This window comes from Gavialis gangeticus, unplaced genomic scaffold (assembly GCF_001723915.1).
Source record: "Gavialis gangeticus isolate Ggan-Ray unplaced genomic scaffold, GavGan_comp1, whole genome shotgun sequence".
Taxonomy (NCBI): Eukaryota; Metazoa; Chordata; order Crocodylia; family Gavialidae; genus Gavialis; species Gavialis gangeticus.
In genome coordinates this window covers 143,762,785-143,779,323 of record NW_017729024.1, presented here as the reverse complement: position 1 = coordinate 143,779,323, position 16,539 = coordinate 143,762,785, and the positions used below count along the sequence as shown (strand labels likewise).

The 16,539-nt window shown below is 44.5% G+C and overlaps 1 long non-coding RNA gene across 1 annotated transcript; it reads left to right on the top strand.

Moving 5' to 3' along the window:
- The first annotated feature begins 176 nt into the window (after nt 1–176).
- Nucleotides 177–11,861, top strand: LOC109298252. Its single transcript, XR_002097560.1, has 3 exons — nt 177–188; nt 450–452; nt 11,711–11,861. It is a non-coding gene; the product is annotated as an uncharacterized LOC109298252 (long non-coding RNA).
- The last annotated feature ends 4,678 nt before the right edge of the window (nt 11,862–16,539 follow it).

The following is a 16,539-nucleotide window of genomic DNA, read 5'->3' as shown; positions in this document are numbered from 1 at the left end:
AGGCCCCTTGCTTTCAAGATCGCGGACGACCTTGGTGCGGCTAGCCAAGACCCTAGACCCAGACTTGGTCAACGGCTCATGTCTTTTACAGGAAAGACAGACAAATACAAACATAAGTAGCTACAGTCTTACATGCATGCTTACCACTACAGCAAACAAAAGGAGTGGCTTCATGGCTGGGAATGTTAGTCTCTTCGCGGAGGCCTCAAGAATGACCCGAGGCAGTACTTGCGGGGGGGGGCGACCCTGCGGTGATCAGTCCATGGGCCCTTTGACACTTGAAGTTACAGTTCGAACTTCCCCCGTCAGGGCCTCGTGGCTTTACCCTTTTATACCCTTACTCTTTTTCACTTAATTTTACTGGCCAATTGTGTTACCTTCCTGCCAGCATTCTGTTTACTCGTCAGCAGCCCCTTCCTCACTCAGTCCCCTCATTGTCTTCTGCTTAGCCAGTTATGTTGCAATTTCCTTCCTGCTTCGATGGCAGTTCGATGCGATTGACCCCTCGTGAGTGTGACGGGTCACCCGTCCAGAGGCCTGTGTTATGGCCTAGCATTCTGCCATTTCGCTGCGGCCTGGCCATTCATCTGGGGAGATGCCCGTGACACAAAGAAAACCCCAGAGCTTCCCCAAATGACACTACATGGGGAGTTTGACTCACGCATCTGGTGTCCAATACCCAAACTCAGTCCATGGGCAGGTCTCACCATTTGAATGCCTGTCCTCTGCTCTGTCTTCAGGGGCAGAGAACCCTTCAGGTCTCATCTGGTTTGGCACTCTGGCAGCTCCTTGGCATTCTTGTTGGATCTTGTGGGGTCAGTGGGGAAGCTCCTTGCAATTGGGAATGCCACTGCTTCCTTGTCATCAGCTTCCCCCTGCTGGAGTTCTGGATGCCTTTTTATGGTGTCATCAGCCATGTGCCTTCCCATACTCAGGGAGAGTGTGCTCTTAAAATGGTGCAGGAATGCCACATGCACCTCTGCTTCTGGGGCTCGGCTCACTGAAGGTAAGGGAAGCCAACCCGCAGCCCTTTCCAGGCCATGATCCCCTGCCAGTCAGGGACTGTTGGGGGGGGCGGGGGGGGGAGAATCCCCCTGCACCCAGGGTATCTGGGAGCCTTGTCACCTTGTGTGGTGACAACTTGGAAGCCACCTCTTGCACAAGGCTGAAATTGACAATGAAATCCAGCCTCACCTCATATGTGCAAGTGCAGCTTATGGATGCCTGAGGAAACTGGTGTTCAAAGATTGCAACATCAGATCTGAAGCCAAGCTCATGGCTTAGCAAGCAGTGGTGTTCGCCCCCTTACTGGATAAAGGTGAGACATGGACAATATACTGGAGACACCCCTCAAATTGTGGAGAAGTATTGTCGGCACTACCTGTGGAAGATCCTTCTAATAGCGTGGGAGACAAATGCATCAACATTAGGATCTTCTCACAAGCAAATGCCATGAGCATTGAGGCGATGATCAACCAACATCACCTTCACTGGGCTGGCCACATCATCTGGATGTCCGACTCCAGACTCTCAAAGCAAGTTTTGTTTTCCCAGCTAAGTCAAGGCCAGCTTGAAAAAATGCAACATCAGCTCATGGGAGACTATCACCCAGGACTGCCCCAAATGGAAAAAAGTCTGCTGCAAGAATCTTAGTACTCTGAAACCTTACAACATTAATAGGAGATAGAAAAGTGTGTGTGGCAGAAGCAGCATGTTGTGAACCAACTAATCCAGAGCACCCACTCCACACAAAAACGTGTGCCTGACTTGCAACAGAGTCTGTCAATCCCAGATTTGCCTTGTCAGCCATCTTCAGACCTAGTTATAAGATAATTATGGAAGACAATCGGCCTCGACTGCGAGGGATTGTCAAAGAAGAATAGTTTCGCTGCAAAATTCCTCCTGTGTGGGAGCAAAGTGACATAATAAGTGGAAATGGTTAGTTAAGAATTTCTTTGTGTGTGTGTGCGTGTGTGCATTTCTTCTTCCTCTATTTCTACCTCAAGCAAGTATGCACACCAGACTTTGGAGACATCTGCTGCTCTGTGCAGAGGGCAACATCTAGTGCAGGGGTGGGCAAAATACAGCCTGTGGGCTGGATCCGGCCTGCCAGGCCATTCTATCTGGCCTATGGGGCCCCTAAAAAAATTTACTAAATTAATATTTATTCGCTCCTAGTTGCCTGTCAAAGCTGGGAGGAGCCAGGGGCAGTAGGACCCAGAAGAAGCCCTCAGCAGGCTTGAAGGCTTTAGCAACTTAGCCCTACCCACCCCCAGCCAGTTCACTGCTTTCCTGATGCTGCCGTGCTCCAGCACCATGTGGCTGCAGCTCCTGGCTGCATTACCAGACAGGACAGAGCAGAGCACAGGACCATGCTGGTAGAGGGGGGAGGGGTGTGTGTGTGTGTATGTGCATGTGCGCACAGGTGCGGGAGCAGTGTGTGTGTGTGTGTGTGTGTGTGTTCATAGGGTGAATCCCACATGCACACCCCACCATACATATGCTCCCACACGCCTCCTTGCACTGCCATACACAAACCCCAGCCACCCTCCTCCCTGTACCCACCCACATCCACATGCTCCCTCACTCCAGATACCCACATACCCATGGCCCCCTACAAACCTATACCCACCTTCCACAATATATGAGAGTAAGACTTCATTTTAAGCTATTGTGTAATCATCTCTATGTACACTACACAAACACATGTAAATCAAGCCAAAAATCTTTTTTGAAATCAAATTAATTAATGTTGTAGATGTTTGCTTTTTAGAATATAATTTGGTATTTTTCTGGTTCTGAGATGGCAAAACCCCTTGCTGAAAGGAGTACTTCTGGGGGCAAAAATGGCAAAGGTCAGGGGCTAGGGGGTGGGACTTCTGGTCACAAGATGGTGACCAGGGGGAGGAGCTACCCATGTCAAGGGGTGGGGTTACCCATGCGGCCCTCAACAGCTTGCCAAAACTTGATAAGTGGCCCTCTGCCTGAAATAATTGCCCGCCCCGATCTAGTGTTTATTTCACTGGTGCTTGCCTACTGTGTTTTTGGTCCTATGTGCTGCCTTGTAAAGGCAACAAATGGAAGGTGGTGATTTCCCACCAGGAAATCTGGTACAACACATGTTAGTGTAGCTGGGTATATTCTGCATACTCTTGACTCTGGCACACTGAACCTGCTAGGTCAATCCAGCACTCTGTGCTCCAATGATCCTTTGCTGGGGAAAACTGAAGTGACCACAAAGTATGGCAAGTACTTTTAATTTGTACCAGGTGCTTCACTGATCCTCTGCTGCTCCCAGGATCAAGGGTGCTGGCAGAAAACCAATTTTCCTCCCTGCCTACCCTAATATCTGTTAAGCGGAGCAAAGACACACTAAAGGACTTAGCCTTTAGTAGCTAGTGATGCAGCATTCTGGAATGGAAGAGCCATGCATATTCTGTTGTGCTCTGCACAAGTATTTTCAGGTTCAAGGCAGTTATGTACAGGGTAGGCATAGAAATGGACTGTAGGCATACAGCTTTGGGTACAGGAGTTTGAAAATCCTTTCAACTAACCTGCTATTTCCCTAAGCAAATTTTGGGGTAAAACTGTGGATCAGAAGTGTGTGTAATTTCTCTTCTGAAAGAGATGAGCTTGGGGTGATGGGCAGTGCCTTGCAGCCATGTTGGTACTTGCATGACAGGGGTAGGTGGGTAGCAGTCTAGAGGCACTGCATACAAAGTCAAAATCCCTCACTTTAGTGATATATGATCCAAAGCAGTGTGTCACGTGTTATGGATAATCTGAAAGCCTCATCATCCTAGTTCCCAAATATAGGGAGTAAGTTATAGGGTTAACGTTAACCCTATAAATAAGTTATAGGGTTAACATTTTTGTTTACATGTCTACAGTATGGAAATAATACATGACATGTCAAGATCCTGAAATTTCTTAGCCTTTTGTAATTGGAGTCTCTGACCCATGTCCTGAAGCTATTAGGGCGATCTTGATTCTAGAAGCACCAGGGTGTCTATTTCAAATACAACTTTAACACCATTTCAGTAGAAAAATCTGTCTGAATAGGGAAATTATGCAAGTACCTAATATGTCTGCAGTAAAGTTCCCTGGTCTGCAAATTTATCAGAGCATGACTAGGCACCTTTTAAATTATATTGGATAACAGCTGTTAGCCCAGATTAGTCATTATTTCTCTCTCACCCTCAGGGATATCTTTTAATAAGTATTACAGTTTTAATAGTTTTAAAGTTTACTGTGACTTGGGCTGTTTTGTCTCATGACTAAAACCAGAACACAAGCTGTGCTACATGGTATGCAGTAGGATCATAGGAAAGTAGGGTTGGAAGGGACCTCACAAGGTCATCTAGGGTGGCAGGATTATTCTTGACTAAACCATCCCAGCCAAGTGTCTGTCCAGCCTGCTTTTGAATACTTACAAGGATGGAGATTGTACAACTTCTTTAGATCACTTGTTGTAATGCTTAACCACTTTCATAAGCAGACAGTTCCTTCTTATCTCCAACCTAAATTTTCCCTGATGCAGTTTGAGGTTATTGCTCCTAGTTCTGTTCCCTACAGTCATGGCAAAAAGCCCATTTCCTTTCTCTCGGTAATCGTCCTTCAGGTATTTGAAGGCTGTTATCAAATCCCCCCTCAGTTTTCTCTTCTTCAGATTGAATAACCCTAGTTCTTTCAGCCTTTCCTCATAAGTCTTGCCTCCCAAGCCCATAAACATTTTTGTTTTAATGGTAATATTCCTGGGGAGAAGTGTTTTAATTATTGCTTAGTCCTTGTCAGACAACAGAGTGAGTCTCACTTCTGACTTCATCTGTGATGTTATGGTTGTTTGCCAGATGGTTGCAGGCTTTGTGTTTTAGTGGACAGGGTATGTTATGTGGCTGGGAATCAAGAAACCTGGTTCCTAATCTCATTTCTGTCACTTACCAGCAAAGTGACCTTGAACAAGTTACTTCTCATTTCTAGGCATTTGTCTAGGCTTTTGCTTGTAGGCATTTGTCTATTTAGGGACTGTTGCTTGCTTTATGATTGTACAGTGCCTAGAAGAATGAGGCCCTAATTTCTGTTGCAAGTGCCTTTGCATGCTATTGTAAGACCCCAACAATAACAACTAAGAGTCTGAATCTGGAAAGTGATGAATGCATCCTAATGGGAGCAACAGAGGACTCTTAGCATTTAAAGGATTCAGTCCATTTGGATTCTGGCATGTTTCTTTTATTTTTTTAAATTTTTTATTCTTTTTAATGGTCATCAAGTTCAAATTTTTTGGGCTTCTGTTTCTTTTGTTTGAAAGAAATAGTCACACGATCCTTTCTTCCATGTTGATCCAGTCAACACAGAAAGGATAGGAAGTGCAGTGGGAGACTGACCTGGCCAGACAGTGAACTCTTCAGTAAGCTGAAATGCAAAAAGGAATTCTACAAAAAGTAGAAACTTGGCCATATTACTAGGAAAGGGGATACAAGTATCACATGGAGATGCAGGGAGAAAATTAGGGTCCAGGACACAAATTAAGGTGCAGTTAGCATGGTTTGTAAAAGGCAAAAGTTTTCTACTAGTGTCAGAAGACCAAGGAAAGTGTATGTGCCTTACTGAATGTTGACAGCAATCTAATAAAGGATTATTTGAAACAAGCTGAAGTATTTAATGCCACTTTAAACTTATAGCTGACTTCATTTGTGAAAACTAAAGGTTTATGAGTTCAGTTGGCAGAAAGTATGGGGGGGGTTTGCAGCTTGGAGTGGAAGAATTGTTCGGGGCTTACTCAAAGAACCTGATGTTTTCAAGGCAGGAGGCCTCCATGGGATGCATCCTAGAGTACTCAGGGAATTGGGGATGATGTTCAGAGCCACTTTTATTATCTTTGAGAACATATTGAAGTCAGTTGAGGACCCAGATGACTAGAAAATGACAGTGATAGTACCCATCTTTAAGAAAAGGGGAAGAAGGGGGATCTGAGCAATTAGACCAGTCAGTCTGACCTCAGTATCTGGAAAAATCATGGAGCAGTTCTTCAGGGAATGTATTTTGATTTCCAAATTTCTTTCTGTGGAGGAAAACTAGGTTATCAGAAACTGCCAACATGGACTCATCAAGAACAAGCCATACCTGACCAATCTGATTTCCTTTTATGAAGAAGCGATAGGCAAAAAGCAGTGGATGGTGAATACTGTCAGTTTTTGGGTGTGGGCAGCTAGAACTTGTGTGTGGGGGGGGTCAGCTTGGGGTCAGGGTTTCTGGGTGGGAGTACAAACCAGAGTCACAGGGTAAGGGGACAAGCCAGGTCAGAAAACCAGGAAATCAAACCAAGAACACAAAGTGCAGATAAAAGTGACAGTTTTTGCCTGATCTGGACCCTTGAAAGTGCTCTACAGCCATGACCAAACAGAAGTGCATAGCTGCAAAGCACTTTAAATGGGCCTGATCCTATGAAAATCTGAACTACCATTGAATGAGGGTTTAGATGAATACATTTTAGAACAGCATTTTCAGTAACTTGTCTGCCTGCCTCCCAGCCTCACAGCTGTTTTCAGAATGGGAGGAGAGAAAGGGAACAGAGGGAGTGGTCTGGGGATTTTTCAGCTGGTGTTGGAGCATGTGGTGGGTGGATTGGAGCCCCCCCTAAGGTGGGGGAGCACCATCCACCTGCTCCACAGTCCAGCACCAACTGGGGAACTTCTAGAATGAGCTCCCTCTGCTCCCTTTCCCCCCTTCTGTTCTGAAAACAATGTCTGGACTGGGAAGAAGGAGAGGCCATTGATGGGAGAAACTGGCTGCAGGCTTGCAGCCAGCAGCTGGATTCCCCAACCCTCTCTCCTCCCTAGACCTAACCTTGAACTTTTTGTTTGGTCCAGGGGATTGTTGTAACTCGGAATGCTTCCTGGAAAGTACTATGAGTTACAGCGGGGAAATGCTCTTCTGTCTGAGCCCAGAGTCCACAAGCAAGTTGAGTCAGGAAACCAGGGCATCAGGCAGAGTCACCAGAGGCATAGTTTGAGGTCAGGAAAAGCTCTGTTACCCAGACACTTCCTGGGTGTATCTGCATATGCAATTAAGGCAGAGCCATAAACTGGCACTGTTTGTACCAGAGTCAATTGCTCCTGAGTGTAGCATCTACACGTGCACCCAGGACTGCAGCATTTTGAGCTGGGGTGGAGCAGCCTGGGCCGGCAGGCAGTCCAGGGGGTGCCAGCCCTGGGCTCTGGGTGCTGTGTTGGGTGGTGGGAGGGGGTGGCTGAGGCATGAGGATGCTAAACTGTGGGGCTAGGCATCAGGCAGCCCCCTGCACTTTAGCACCTAATGCCTCAGCCACCCTGTGTCACCATCTACACATGCATTTCAGCACATGTAAATACTCCACTGTAAGATAGTACTGTCCCCAGTAGCACTGTTTTACAGTGGAGTTAGTTAATTTACTGTGCCCTAATATTGGTGCACATGTAGATGGTGGTGCTTTACTGCGGACCATCTACTCTTCAATAAAGTGCATGAGTAGATGCACCCTGTTCCTGTCCCTGGACTTGTAAGAGAAGTATAGGGTCATGTGACCGGAAGTAGCTGTGGAGATTCAGGTACTGATGGAGGCTTTAGGCAGGCTGCCTCCAGCATTTAGGAGCACCATCAGGGTGATGTGTTGGGTTGGATGGCTATGCTGTTTAGGCCAAGGTGCTGTGTTCAAGGCTACAGTCCTCATAACATCTTGACTTTAGCAAGGCTTTGGATATTGTCTCCTATGACATTCTCATTTGTAAACTAAAGTCTGGATGGAAATACAGTGAATTGGATAAAAAACTGGTTAGATCAAAACTAGACATCAATAGCTCAGTGTCTATCTGGGATGACGTACTGAGTGGAGCTCTCTAGAGAGCTGACCTGGGTCTGTTATTGTTTAATAGTTCATTAATGATTTGGAAGATGGAATTGAGTGAACACTTTGGAAATTTGCAGATGACATAGAGGTGGGTGGAACTGACATACTAGGCAGTTCAGAACTCTGAATGACTACGATAAACTGGAAAAACAGACCAAAATTAATTGAATGAAATCAACAAGGATAAGTTCAAAGTCCTGCAGTTAGGATGGAATGACTGGCAGAGATATGGGTTTTTCAGAAAATTTTGAACTGGAAAATTTTCCAATGCCCTAAATAGAGCGCGATCTGATTTAGCATGTTTATTTGACTTCTTTAGTAAACAAAATGAAAAAGTACCCCATGTTAATTCTATGTCCCAATAGCCACAACTATTTGAACTGAAATATTTGATTAGGAAAAATGTTAAATACAACACAATGTGGTTTAAATGTTATATTCAAACAAATTCAAAGCTTTATGTAGAAAGAAATTATTTTCATTGGAACACTTGTAAAGATGTAAAGATAATACAGAATAGCATGTACTTCCCTTACATTGTTTATTTACATTTAAGAAAAAAACTAAGGCACTGAGATGAAAGAAGAATGTTAGCTTTGGTTTTGATTTGACCACCATAGCCAATTAGGTGAATTCATAACTTGATTTGGTTTGGATTATTATGTGAATGTATTTACCCTCCTGTTTAGAAATCAGTAAAACATACATGTATTTTCTCACACACTTCCTAGGGATAATCACCTGAAAAACATTAATTACACCCTTGAAACTGCCAAGCTTGCCTAATATTGTATTGGCATCCATTGTTACTAATGAATTTTATGAAACGGTGAATTTTTAGAAATGAAAAATTTCCCATGGAAAAATAAAGCACTGGAAAATTTTCTGCCCCACATTTCTGATGACCGGCTAGGCTGCAGTACTGTAGAAAAGGACCTGGGGGTTATAGTGGACTATAAGCTGAATGAGAGCCAACAGTATACTCTTCTCGTGCAAAAACAAAAAAGCCAATAATATTGGTTTGTATTCATGGGAGTGTCAATTGCAAGTCAAAGGAAGTGATTCTCTGCTCTGTTTAGCAGTGGTGAGGCTTCACTTGGAGTACTGTGTCCAGTTTTTGGGTCATGCAATTTGAGAAAGATTGTAGATACACTGGAGTCCAGGAAAGAGCAGTAAAAATGATTAGAGGCCTGGGAAACATGACTTACAAGGAAAGGCTGGAAAAGAGAAGGCTGGTGTGGATGGGGGTTGAGATAAACAGTCATTAAATACCTGAAGAGTGGTTTTCAAGAGCATAGCAATTCTCTTCACTGTGACTTCAGGGGATGAGGCAAGGAGTAATAGTCTCAAATTGCAGGAAAGAAAATCTAGGATGAATATTGGGAAGAACTTTCTCCCTATGAGGGTATTTAAGCATTGGAACAGGTGACCCACAGAGGTTGTGGAAGAGCAGTTAGAGAGAGAGAGAGAGAGCAGGCTGGATTAGATGACCTCCTGAGGTCACCTCAAGCCCTATTTTTCTACGTGTTTAAGTTCCTTTATCTTTCTTTCTTGCTCTGAACTCAGGATGTTACTGTTCTTATCAGTAGCAATAAAATTGGCTACCCATTGCTTCCTCTGCTAATCCTGTCTGACCAATATCCCTTCCCAGTGGCAACCTCCCAGCCTCAAAAGCAACTGGATTTCTAGTCACTTAAATATTCCCGGTTCTAAAGTTGCCTGCAGATTAATTTAAGCAGTGGCCCCAGATATCCCCAGAGTCTAAATTACTGATAAAAAAAATAGTCTCTGCCAACCTTTGCATATCTGCTCATTTCAGCTGTCAAAACATAAGCTAATTTATGTCCTTAAAAATAACAATAAATAGGAGCACTGCCATTACACACCACAAGTAATAGATGTTGCATGAATAATTGAGCTTACTCTTACAATGCCACAAATACTTCCTTCTCTGCTGAGGAGAAGTGTCAGACTCTTAGTTTTTTGCTATTTTGAAGCATGACATGTTTGTAAAATGCACCCAAAAGCAATAGTAAAATGCTGGTTAGGAACACAAAAGGCCGAAAGAACAGGAAGAAACAAAAAGAACTGAAGGCAGGGTGAAATAGGAGTATGGAAAAATAATAGGCAAAAAAAGGATCCCCTATATGGTTGGGGGAAGACAGGAAGTCTGTTTTCCCCCCATTCTCTGACAGTAAAATAAATATTAAGATTGCTTGATGCTTCCTATTATAAAACACTGTTTTCAGCTGCTTGTACTGTTGCTAAATATTAATCGTGGGCTGAAATCTTACATGCTGGATGTTGTCTTGGTGTGTCATTTTGTGGGAAAAGTTGAGCAAAACAGTCCACTTGTTTCTGAGAATGAGGCTTGGAAACCGAGGGTGCATGGATGGAAAATTTGACCTCCAAATAGCATGCCTGGAGGGGGAGACTAGGACTGCCTGGGCAAGGAGCAAGGGGTTGGGATGGAATGGAAGGGGTTGGGATGGGCTAAGAGATGGAAATTGGGTAGGCATTGAGAATGGGACCATGAGAAGCCAGGGAGAGAGAGGAGGTGAGCAGTTCCAGCCCTGTTTTCACATAGCTTTGGATCCCAAGAGCTGAGCTCTGCTGCCTGTCCACTCCTCTCCTGCTGCTGACTTCAGCGGAGAAGTTGGGAGAGGATGAGGTGGAAGCAGGGAGAGCAAAGGGCAGTGGTGTTCAACCCCTGTGCTCCAGAGTTGTGTGAAAACAGACTCTGGCCTGATTTCCAGTCTGCTGTTGAGCTCAGAGGTCACAACACACAAAACTCTGTCAGAAGCTGCTCTGATATGCAGGTGAGCTCAGAGACCTCACTATACATGGAGTGCTGAGCTGCTGCACCCCTGGCTTCTGCCCCTGGTGATGCCTAACACAAATATAAGGTGACTTCTCCTCTACTGCTGGCCCATGTCAAGGGTTTTAATCTCACTACTACTATAAATTATTCTCTGCACTCAAATGGCAGAACTCTGTGGATTGCTTCTGTTTTAGTATGTCCTTTAATTACTTGATCCAGTGATGAGGCGTAGAGAAGTGCATTGAAAATACCTACCCCCCGCCTTTTTTAATATATATATTTGTACATGTGTTTTATATTGTTAAGATGAGCTTTTGAGCTGCAGCATTTTCAGTAAAGTTTTTTATTTTTGCTTTATGTAAGTGTCATGTTTTCTTTGGTGTGAGTGGGTGGTTGGGTTGGTTTTCAGAGACCGCGCCCGCCTCAGCGTGGTGGGGATGCTGTGCTTGGGGGTTTTTTATGGAGTCATGGCATTATTGGAAAGAACTGCAGAGTCGCAGGGTGAACTGTTATCAGAAGGAGGGAGGTGGAATGCTTGATGAGTGCTAGCTAGGGTGTGGTGCAGCCAGCATGTCTTGTAAGAAAAAAAGACTATTCAAGCCCCGCCCCCCCCCGATGGCAAGCAGGCAGTCTGCAAAACTTCTCCACGCATGGACCTCCCAGTGCCTTTAGCCTTTAGCAAGTCTTTAATGACTTCAGTAAGTCTGCGTTATAATGCATTTCATATGCATGATTGCCAAGGGGTGTGAGGGGTTGGGGTTAACGCCCGCTGCCACAGCTCCAAAATAGCTTCTTTTTTTTCTTTGTAAGCTGTTCTGTTATGGGAGGTGCGATGCAAAAATGATTTTTTTAATGCTTTCTTTGCAATGTAATGTTTTCTTTATCCTGCATGTAGCACCTTTCAGCACGGAGGAAACAGTGATCCACAGTGTCACCGTTCCCCCCAGTTATATTAGCGGATGCTACCTCCCCGCTAAAGCCCTGGCTCACGAAGACTTATGGAGACCTGCAGAAGCTGTTTTTTAACTACCGCCTGAGCAGTTGCAGGATGGCCGTGGAATGTGCATTTGGCTGACTGAAAGGATGATGGAGGGCGCTTCCTCCAATACAATATCTGTGAGAGCCACAGAGGTTTTCAAGGAGTCATGGGAAGAAGCAGCATGGCCAGACAACAGAGATGTGGGGCAGCAGCACAGGGACCGAGGAGATACCCTCAAGGGGAGGCTGGTTGGGCAGCCCTTGTACGCGATTGTCTGGCAGGATATATTGCTGACAACACCACCTAGTGCTTTGTTGTAAAATAGATTCATTTTTTTACACTTTAAATCTGTGTCTGTCTACAAGGGCATGCAGTGTTGTGGATGGGAGGTAGAAGGGAGGATGGGGAGGAGGGACGAAATCTGGACTGGGCTAGGGGTTTGTTACTTTAAGACTGAGTGATTTGGGGGAGGGGGGCTCCTTCCAGCCCTGTTCCCTATGATGAATTGGTAAGGATACTTAATCTTAACTGATGATCTCCTGTAATGGGTAAAGATACAAATACAGACTTTGTACTATATACACCTTTTGCTAAAGAGTAGATAGAAAAGGTGCAAGAAAATGTGAGAATCCCTGAAGTTTCCTGCATTTATTTATTATACAATCAATATCAAATATTTTAGCCTAAATGGAAGCCAGGCCAGCCTATTCATTTCAACATTCAAATCTCATGTGGTATCTCAGCAAACCATCTCTGAAGCTTCTTTTTTCCATCCAATTCCCATTGATCAGTAATCTCAAAACAACAGTTTACAAAATCAAGATAATGGTTTTCTTAGGAGAACGAATACATGTGTAGGTTTGGAAATGACCCAGTTCTTGACAGATTAATTATCAGAAAGCAGCCAACATAAGCACTTAACATATCTACTCTTAAAACAATTAAAGGCTTTAGGTCTAATGGGTAAATCATTTGGTTTAAATAATAGACATGTAAGCTTATTTCCTATAGTTAATTTTACTACATTTGTTGTTTTATTTAAAGCATTTTATTATAATGCAATGCCTATGTTTCTTTCACGCTAAAATGATCCCAAAGCACTTTACAGCCAGTGTTCCTCATTCTGTTAAGCACATATGCAACTTTAAACTCATAAGCAGCGTCTTTAACTTTTGTTTGACTTCATTGGGACTGCACACACGGGACTAAGTATTTTCCATGTACACATGCGTCTAGGGTAGTACAGAGCAGCTGTTAATATTCAACAGAAACATTATGCTTTGATTTATTATGGGAAATGAAGAAAAATATTACAATGAATGGAAGCTCTAAAGGGAATTTTTAAGGTAGGTTGGATGTAAGAAATTAATCCATTGGCTGCAGGGCTCATGGAGGAAGAGAAGAATTATTTTTATTTAAGCTGAGCAAGTCTGAGGGAGCTGCAGAGAGAAAATGAAGACAAACCCATAATCTGTGCCTTTTTTTTAATGGAATCACTTTTCAAAGTAGGACATTCTTGAAATTTACATTTCTGTGAGCCCCTGGGAGCTTTGAAGCGCTGGTATCTATTGTGATCCTTTCTACTGGAGAGTGTTTCTTTCTTTCTCTCTCTTTGGAAGAATAAAACAAAGGGTTTAAAACAGATTCAGCTGCTGAGGGCTATTTTTAGTGGTTCTGAGAGCTGATATGGACCCTGATCTTGCAAGACTTGATTAACTATCTCCATTAACATCAACAGAATTACTCATCTAAATTAAATGAATCACATTACTTAAGGATTTGCAAGATCAAGGCCATGGAAAAGAAAGTACAATTCTGTGCCTTACTATCAGCTGGATGCTTTTGTTTGACTTCAATTAATTTAAAATGCTGGAACACTACAGACTCTAATGTACTATTAGGATTACTATTCTATATAGAGCATTTAAGTCATAGGTAATTTCCAGCTGGATATTAATTCTGAAGCCTTTTAATGACTGTGTTCCCCATGTGCCTACTTTTACTTATTCTACCAGTTTTTCATTTGTTTATGAAAGAGAATTAGAGTTCAGCTCTGAGGAGATACCATACCGACAGGTACTGTAGGACACTAGGGTAATCAATTTCAAATACATTTTATTTCGGAATATAGAATAATAGCATGAAAACAAATAATCAAATGACAGATTATTGGTAGACTAGAAGAATACTTGGAAGAAGAGAGATCTTATGTGCAAGTGCTTTTTTTTTTTAAATGGGTCACTACAAACAAGGGAAGACATAGTGCTATGAGGCTGCAGCTAATGATAATTGAATACTCTGTATTGTAAATCAGAAGAGATAATGTTATGGTAGAAGGTGTACGGGAGAGCTCAGCTAAGAGCAGTTTTATACAGACAGATCAGGCTATTTGCTGCTTTAACACTCTTACTGCAGCAGTATGAATAGACATGCAGATACTACTGTTCTTAATGAACAATAATACCTATGTACTGCAGTTTTTTCCCCTACTCCATGTATAATACATTAATCTTCCCAACTCTCCTAGAGGTAGAAAGTACTTCTATCTTTATTTTACCAGCAAGGAACTGGGGTGTGTCTATAATGCATCCCTATCACTGGGGATTCATGCTCTGCCCATTTGCACAAACTCTGGAAATGTGGCAGTGAGGCTGCTTTGGGGGCAATCCCTTCTGGATTATTCTTGGAACCTTGGGGTTTCTGGCATGTTCTACGGTGGTTGAAGGGCAGACACCTGAGTGGCCTGCAGTTTCAGGCTAGGGGGGAATGGGTGGGGCAGGATTGAGAGCAGAGGTAGGGACATGGCATAGACCAGGGGTGGACAGCCATGTGAAAAGTGGCATGGGCAGCCTCTGTGTGTGGCATGTAGCAGTTCGGGGACATCACAGATGGGTCTTGGCAACCTTTCCAACCCTCTAACTGCTATTCCATGCTGCTCATTAATGTGAGCGCTAATGATACCGACAGAGGTGACCTTGAACACATCAAGTGTGACTACCTGGCTCTGGGTGCAGGTTGTGTTCTAATCAATACTTCCAGTCAAGGGTAGATGCCTGGCCAGAAGCAGATGCATCTTGGACATCAATAAGTAGTCATCAGTGGCTCAGTGTCTAGTTATCAAGTGGATAGGTATCAAGTGGATTCCTTGAGGTCTTCCCTGGGTCTGGTATTGTTTAATGTCTTCATTAATGACTATGAAAATGTGATTGAGTTCACTCTTTACAAATTTTTGGATGACACCAAGTGGGGTGGCGTTGCAGACATTCTGGAGGGTAGAGCTAGGATCCCAAATGGCCTGGATAGACTGAAAAAATGGTCTGCAATTCACCAGATGAATGAATCAACCCAGACAGTGCAGTCTCACACTTGAGATGGAATAATTGTGTGCACAAATACAGACTGAGGAATGACTGGCTGGGCTTCAGGACTGTACAGAAGGACCTGGGGTTTGCAGTGGACCATAAGCTGAATTTGAGCCAACAGTGTGCTTTTGTAGCAAAAAAAAAGGCCAACAGTATACTGGGTTGTACTAACAGGTGTCACTTGGAAATCAAAGGAAGTGATTCTTCCACTCTATTCAGCACTGTTTGGCCTATCCTGTAGTACTCTGTCCAGTTCTGGGCCACACACTTTAAGAAGTATGTGTACAGACTGGAAAGGGTCCAGCAGAGAGCAACAAAAATGACTGGAGGCCTGGGAAGCATGACTTACAAGGAAGGGCTGCAAAAGCTAAGAATTTTTAATATGGAGAAGAGAAAACTGAGAGGGGGATTTGGTAAGTCTTCAGATACCTAAAGAGTGATTATAAAGAAGATGGAGATGGGCTTTTCTCTGTGTCCATAAGGATAGGACTAGGAGCAATGGCTTGAAGTGGAAGCAGGGGAAATTTAGGTTGGAGATTAGGAAGAAGTTTGTCACTGTGGCAGGGCACTATGTGTGCCTGCCACTTTAAGGCCCTGGAGCTGGCAGCCTCCAGGTGCCTAATGAGGGCAGCCATTTTAGGCTCAGGGCTGCCAATATAAACAAGACAGTTTGGCTGCTGGAGGAGAGGCAACAACATCACCTGGCCTGAGGGCTGCCGAGTTTCATCTGGAGGTAAGGGGATGGTAGGAGGCTCCTGGTCCTGGGTACGACCAGAAACTGTACCCTGCCAAGAGTGGGTGGCTCCACCCCAGTGAAAGGCAGGTCAGGGCACCTTAACCCCTAGCCCTCACCTTAGGTTGGGCCGCGATACACTGGAGGTAGTTGTGGGGGTTTGAGACCCCGAGGAGGAGAGTTGGGGCCAGGCATGGCTATGGCCACCTGAGCCCACCTGTGGAGGGAAGCCCCAAGATCCCGAGTAAAGGGGGTGTTATGAGCAGTGTGGAGCCCCCAGTGTGAGGGGGGCTGCATGTGGAGTCCTGTGAAGGGAGAGGGGGGCTCAGCCAGAGGGCGAGAGAGCTGAGTCCTGACCCCAGTAAGTCCTCCAATGCTGGGAGGCAGAGTTTGGGTCAAATATAACATCTGAGCCCCAGTTGAGAGGGGGCAGTGATCAGAAGCCCCAGAGAGAGGGCGATGTGGAGCCCTGTGAAGGGAGAGGGAGCTCAGCCAGAGAGCGGGAGCTGAACCCTGACTCCAATAAGTCCTCCACTGTTGGGAGGCAGAGTGTAGGTCAAAGATGACACCAGTTGTAGCACCACGACCTGCTGCCTAGGGAGGGAGTGAGAGTCCTCTGTGAGACCCTGAGGCACCAGTCATGGTGTGAGGTACCCCAGCTCCCCACATCTGTAAAGGAGGACCCAGAGAGGGGGACCCTGGGATAAGAGTATGGGTCATACATCAGGGCCTGCCAGAGCTTCCCCTGACTGGCCCAGG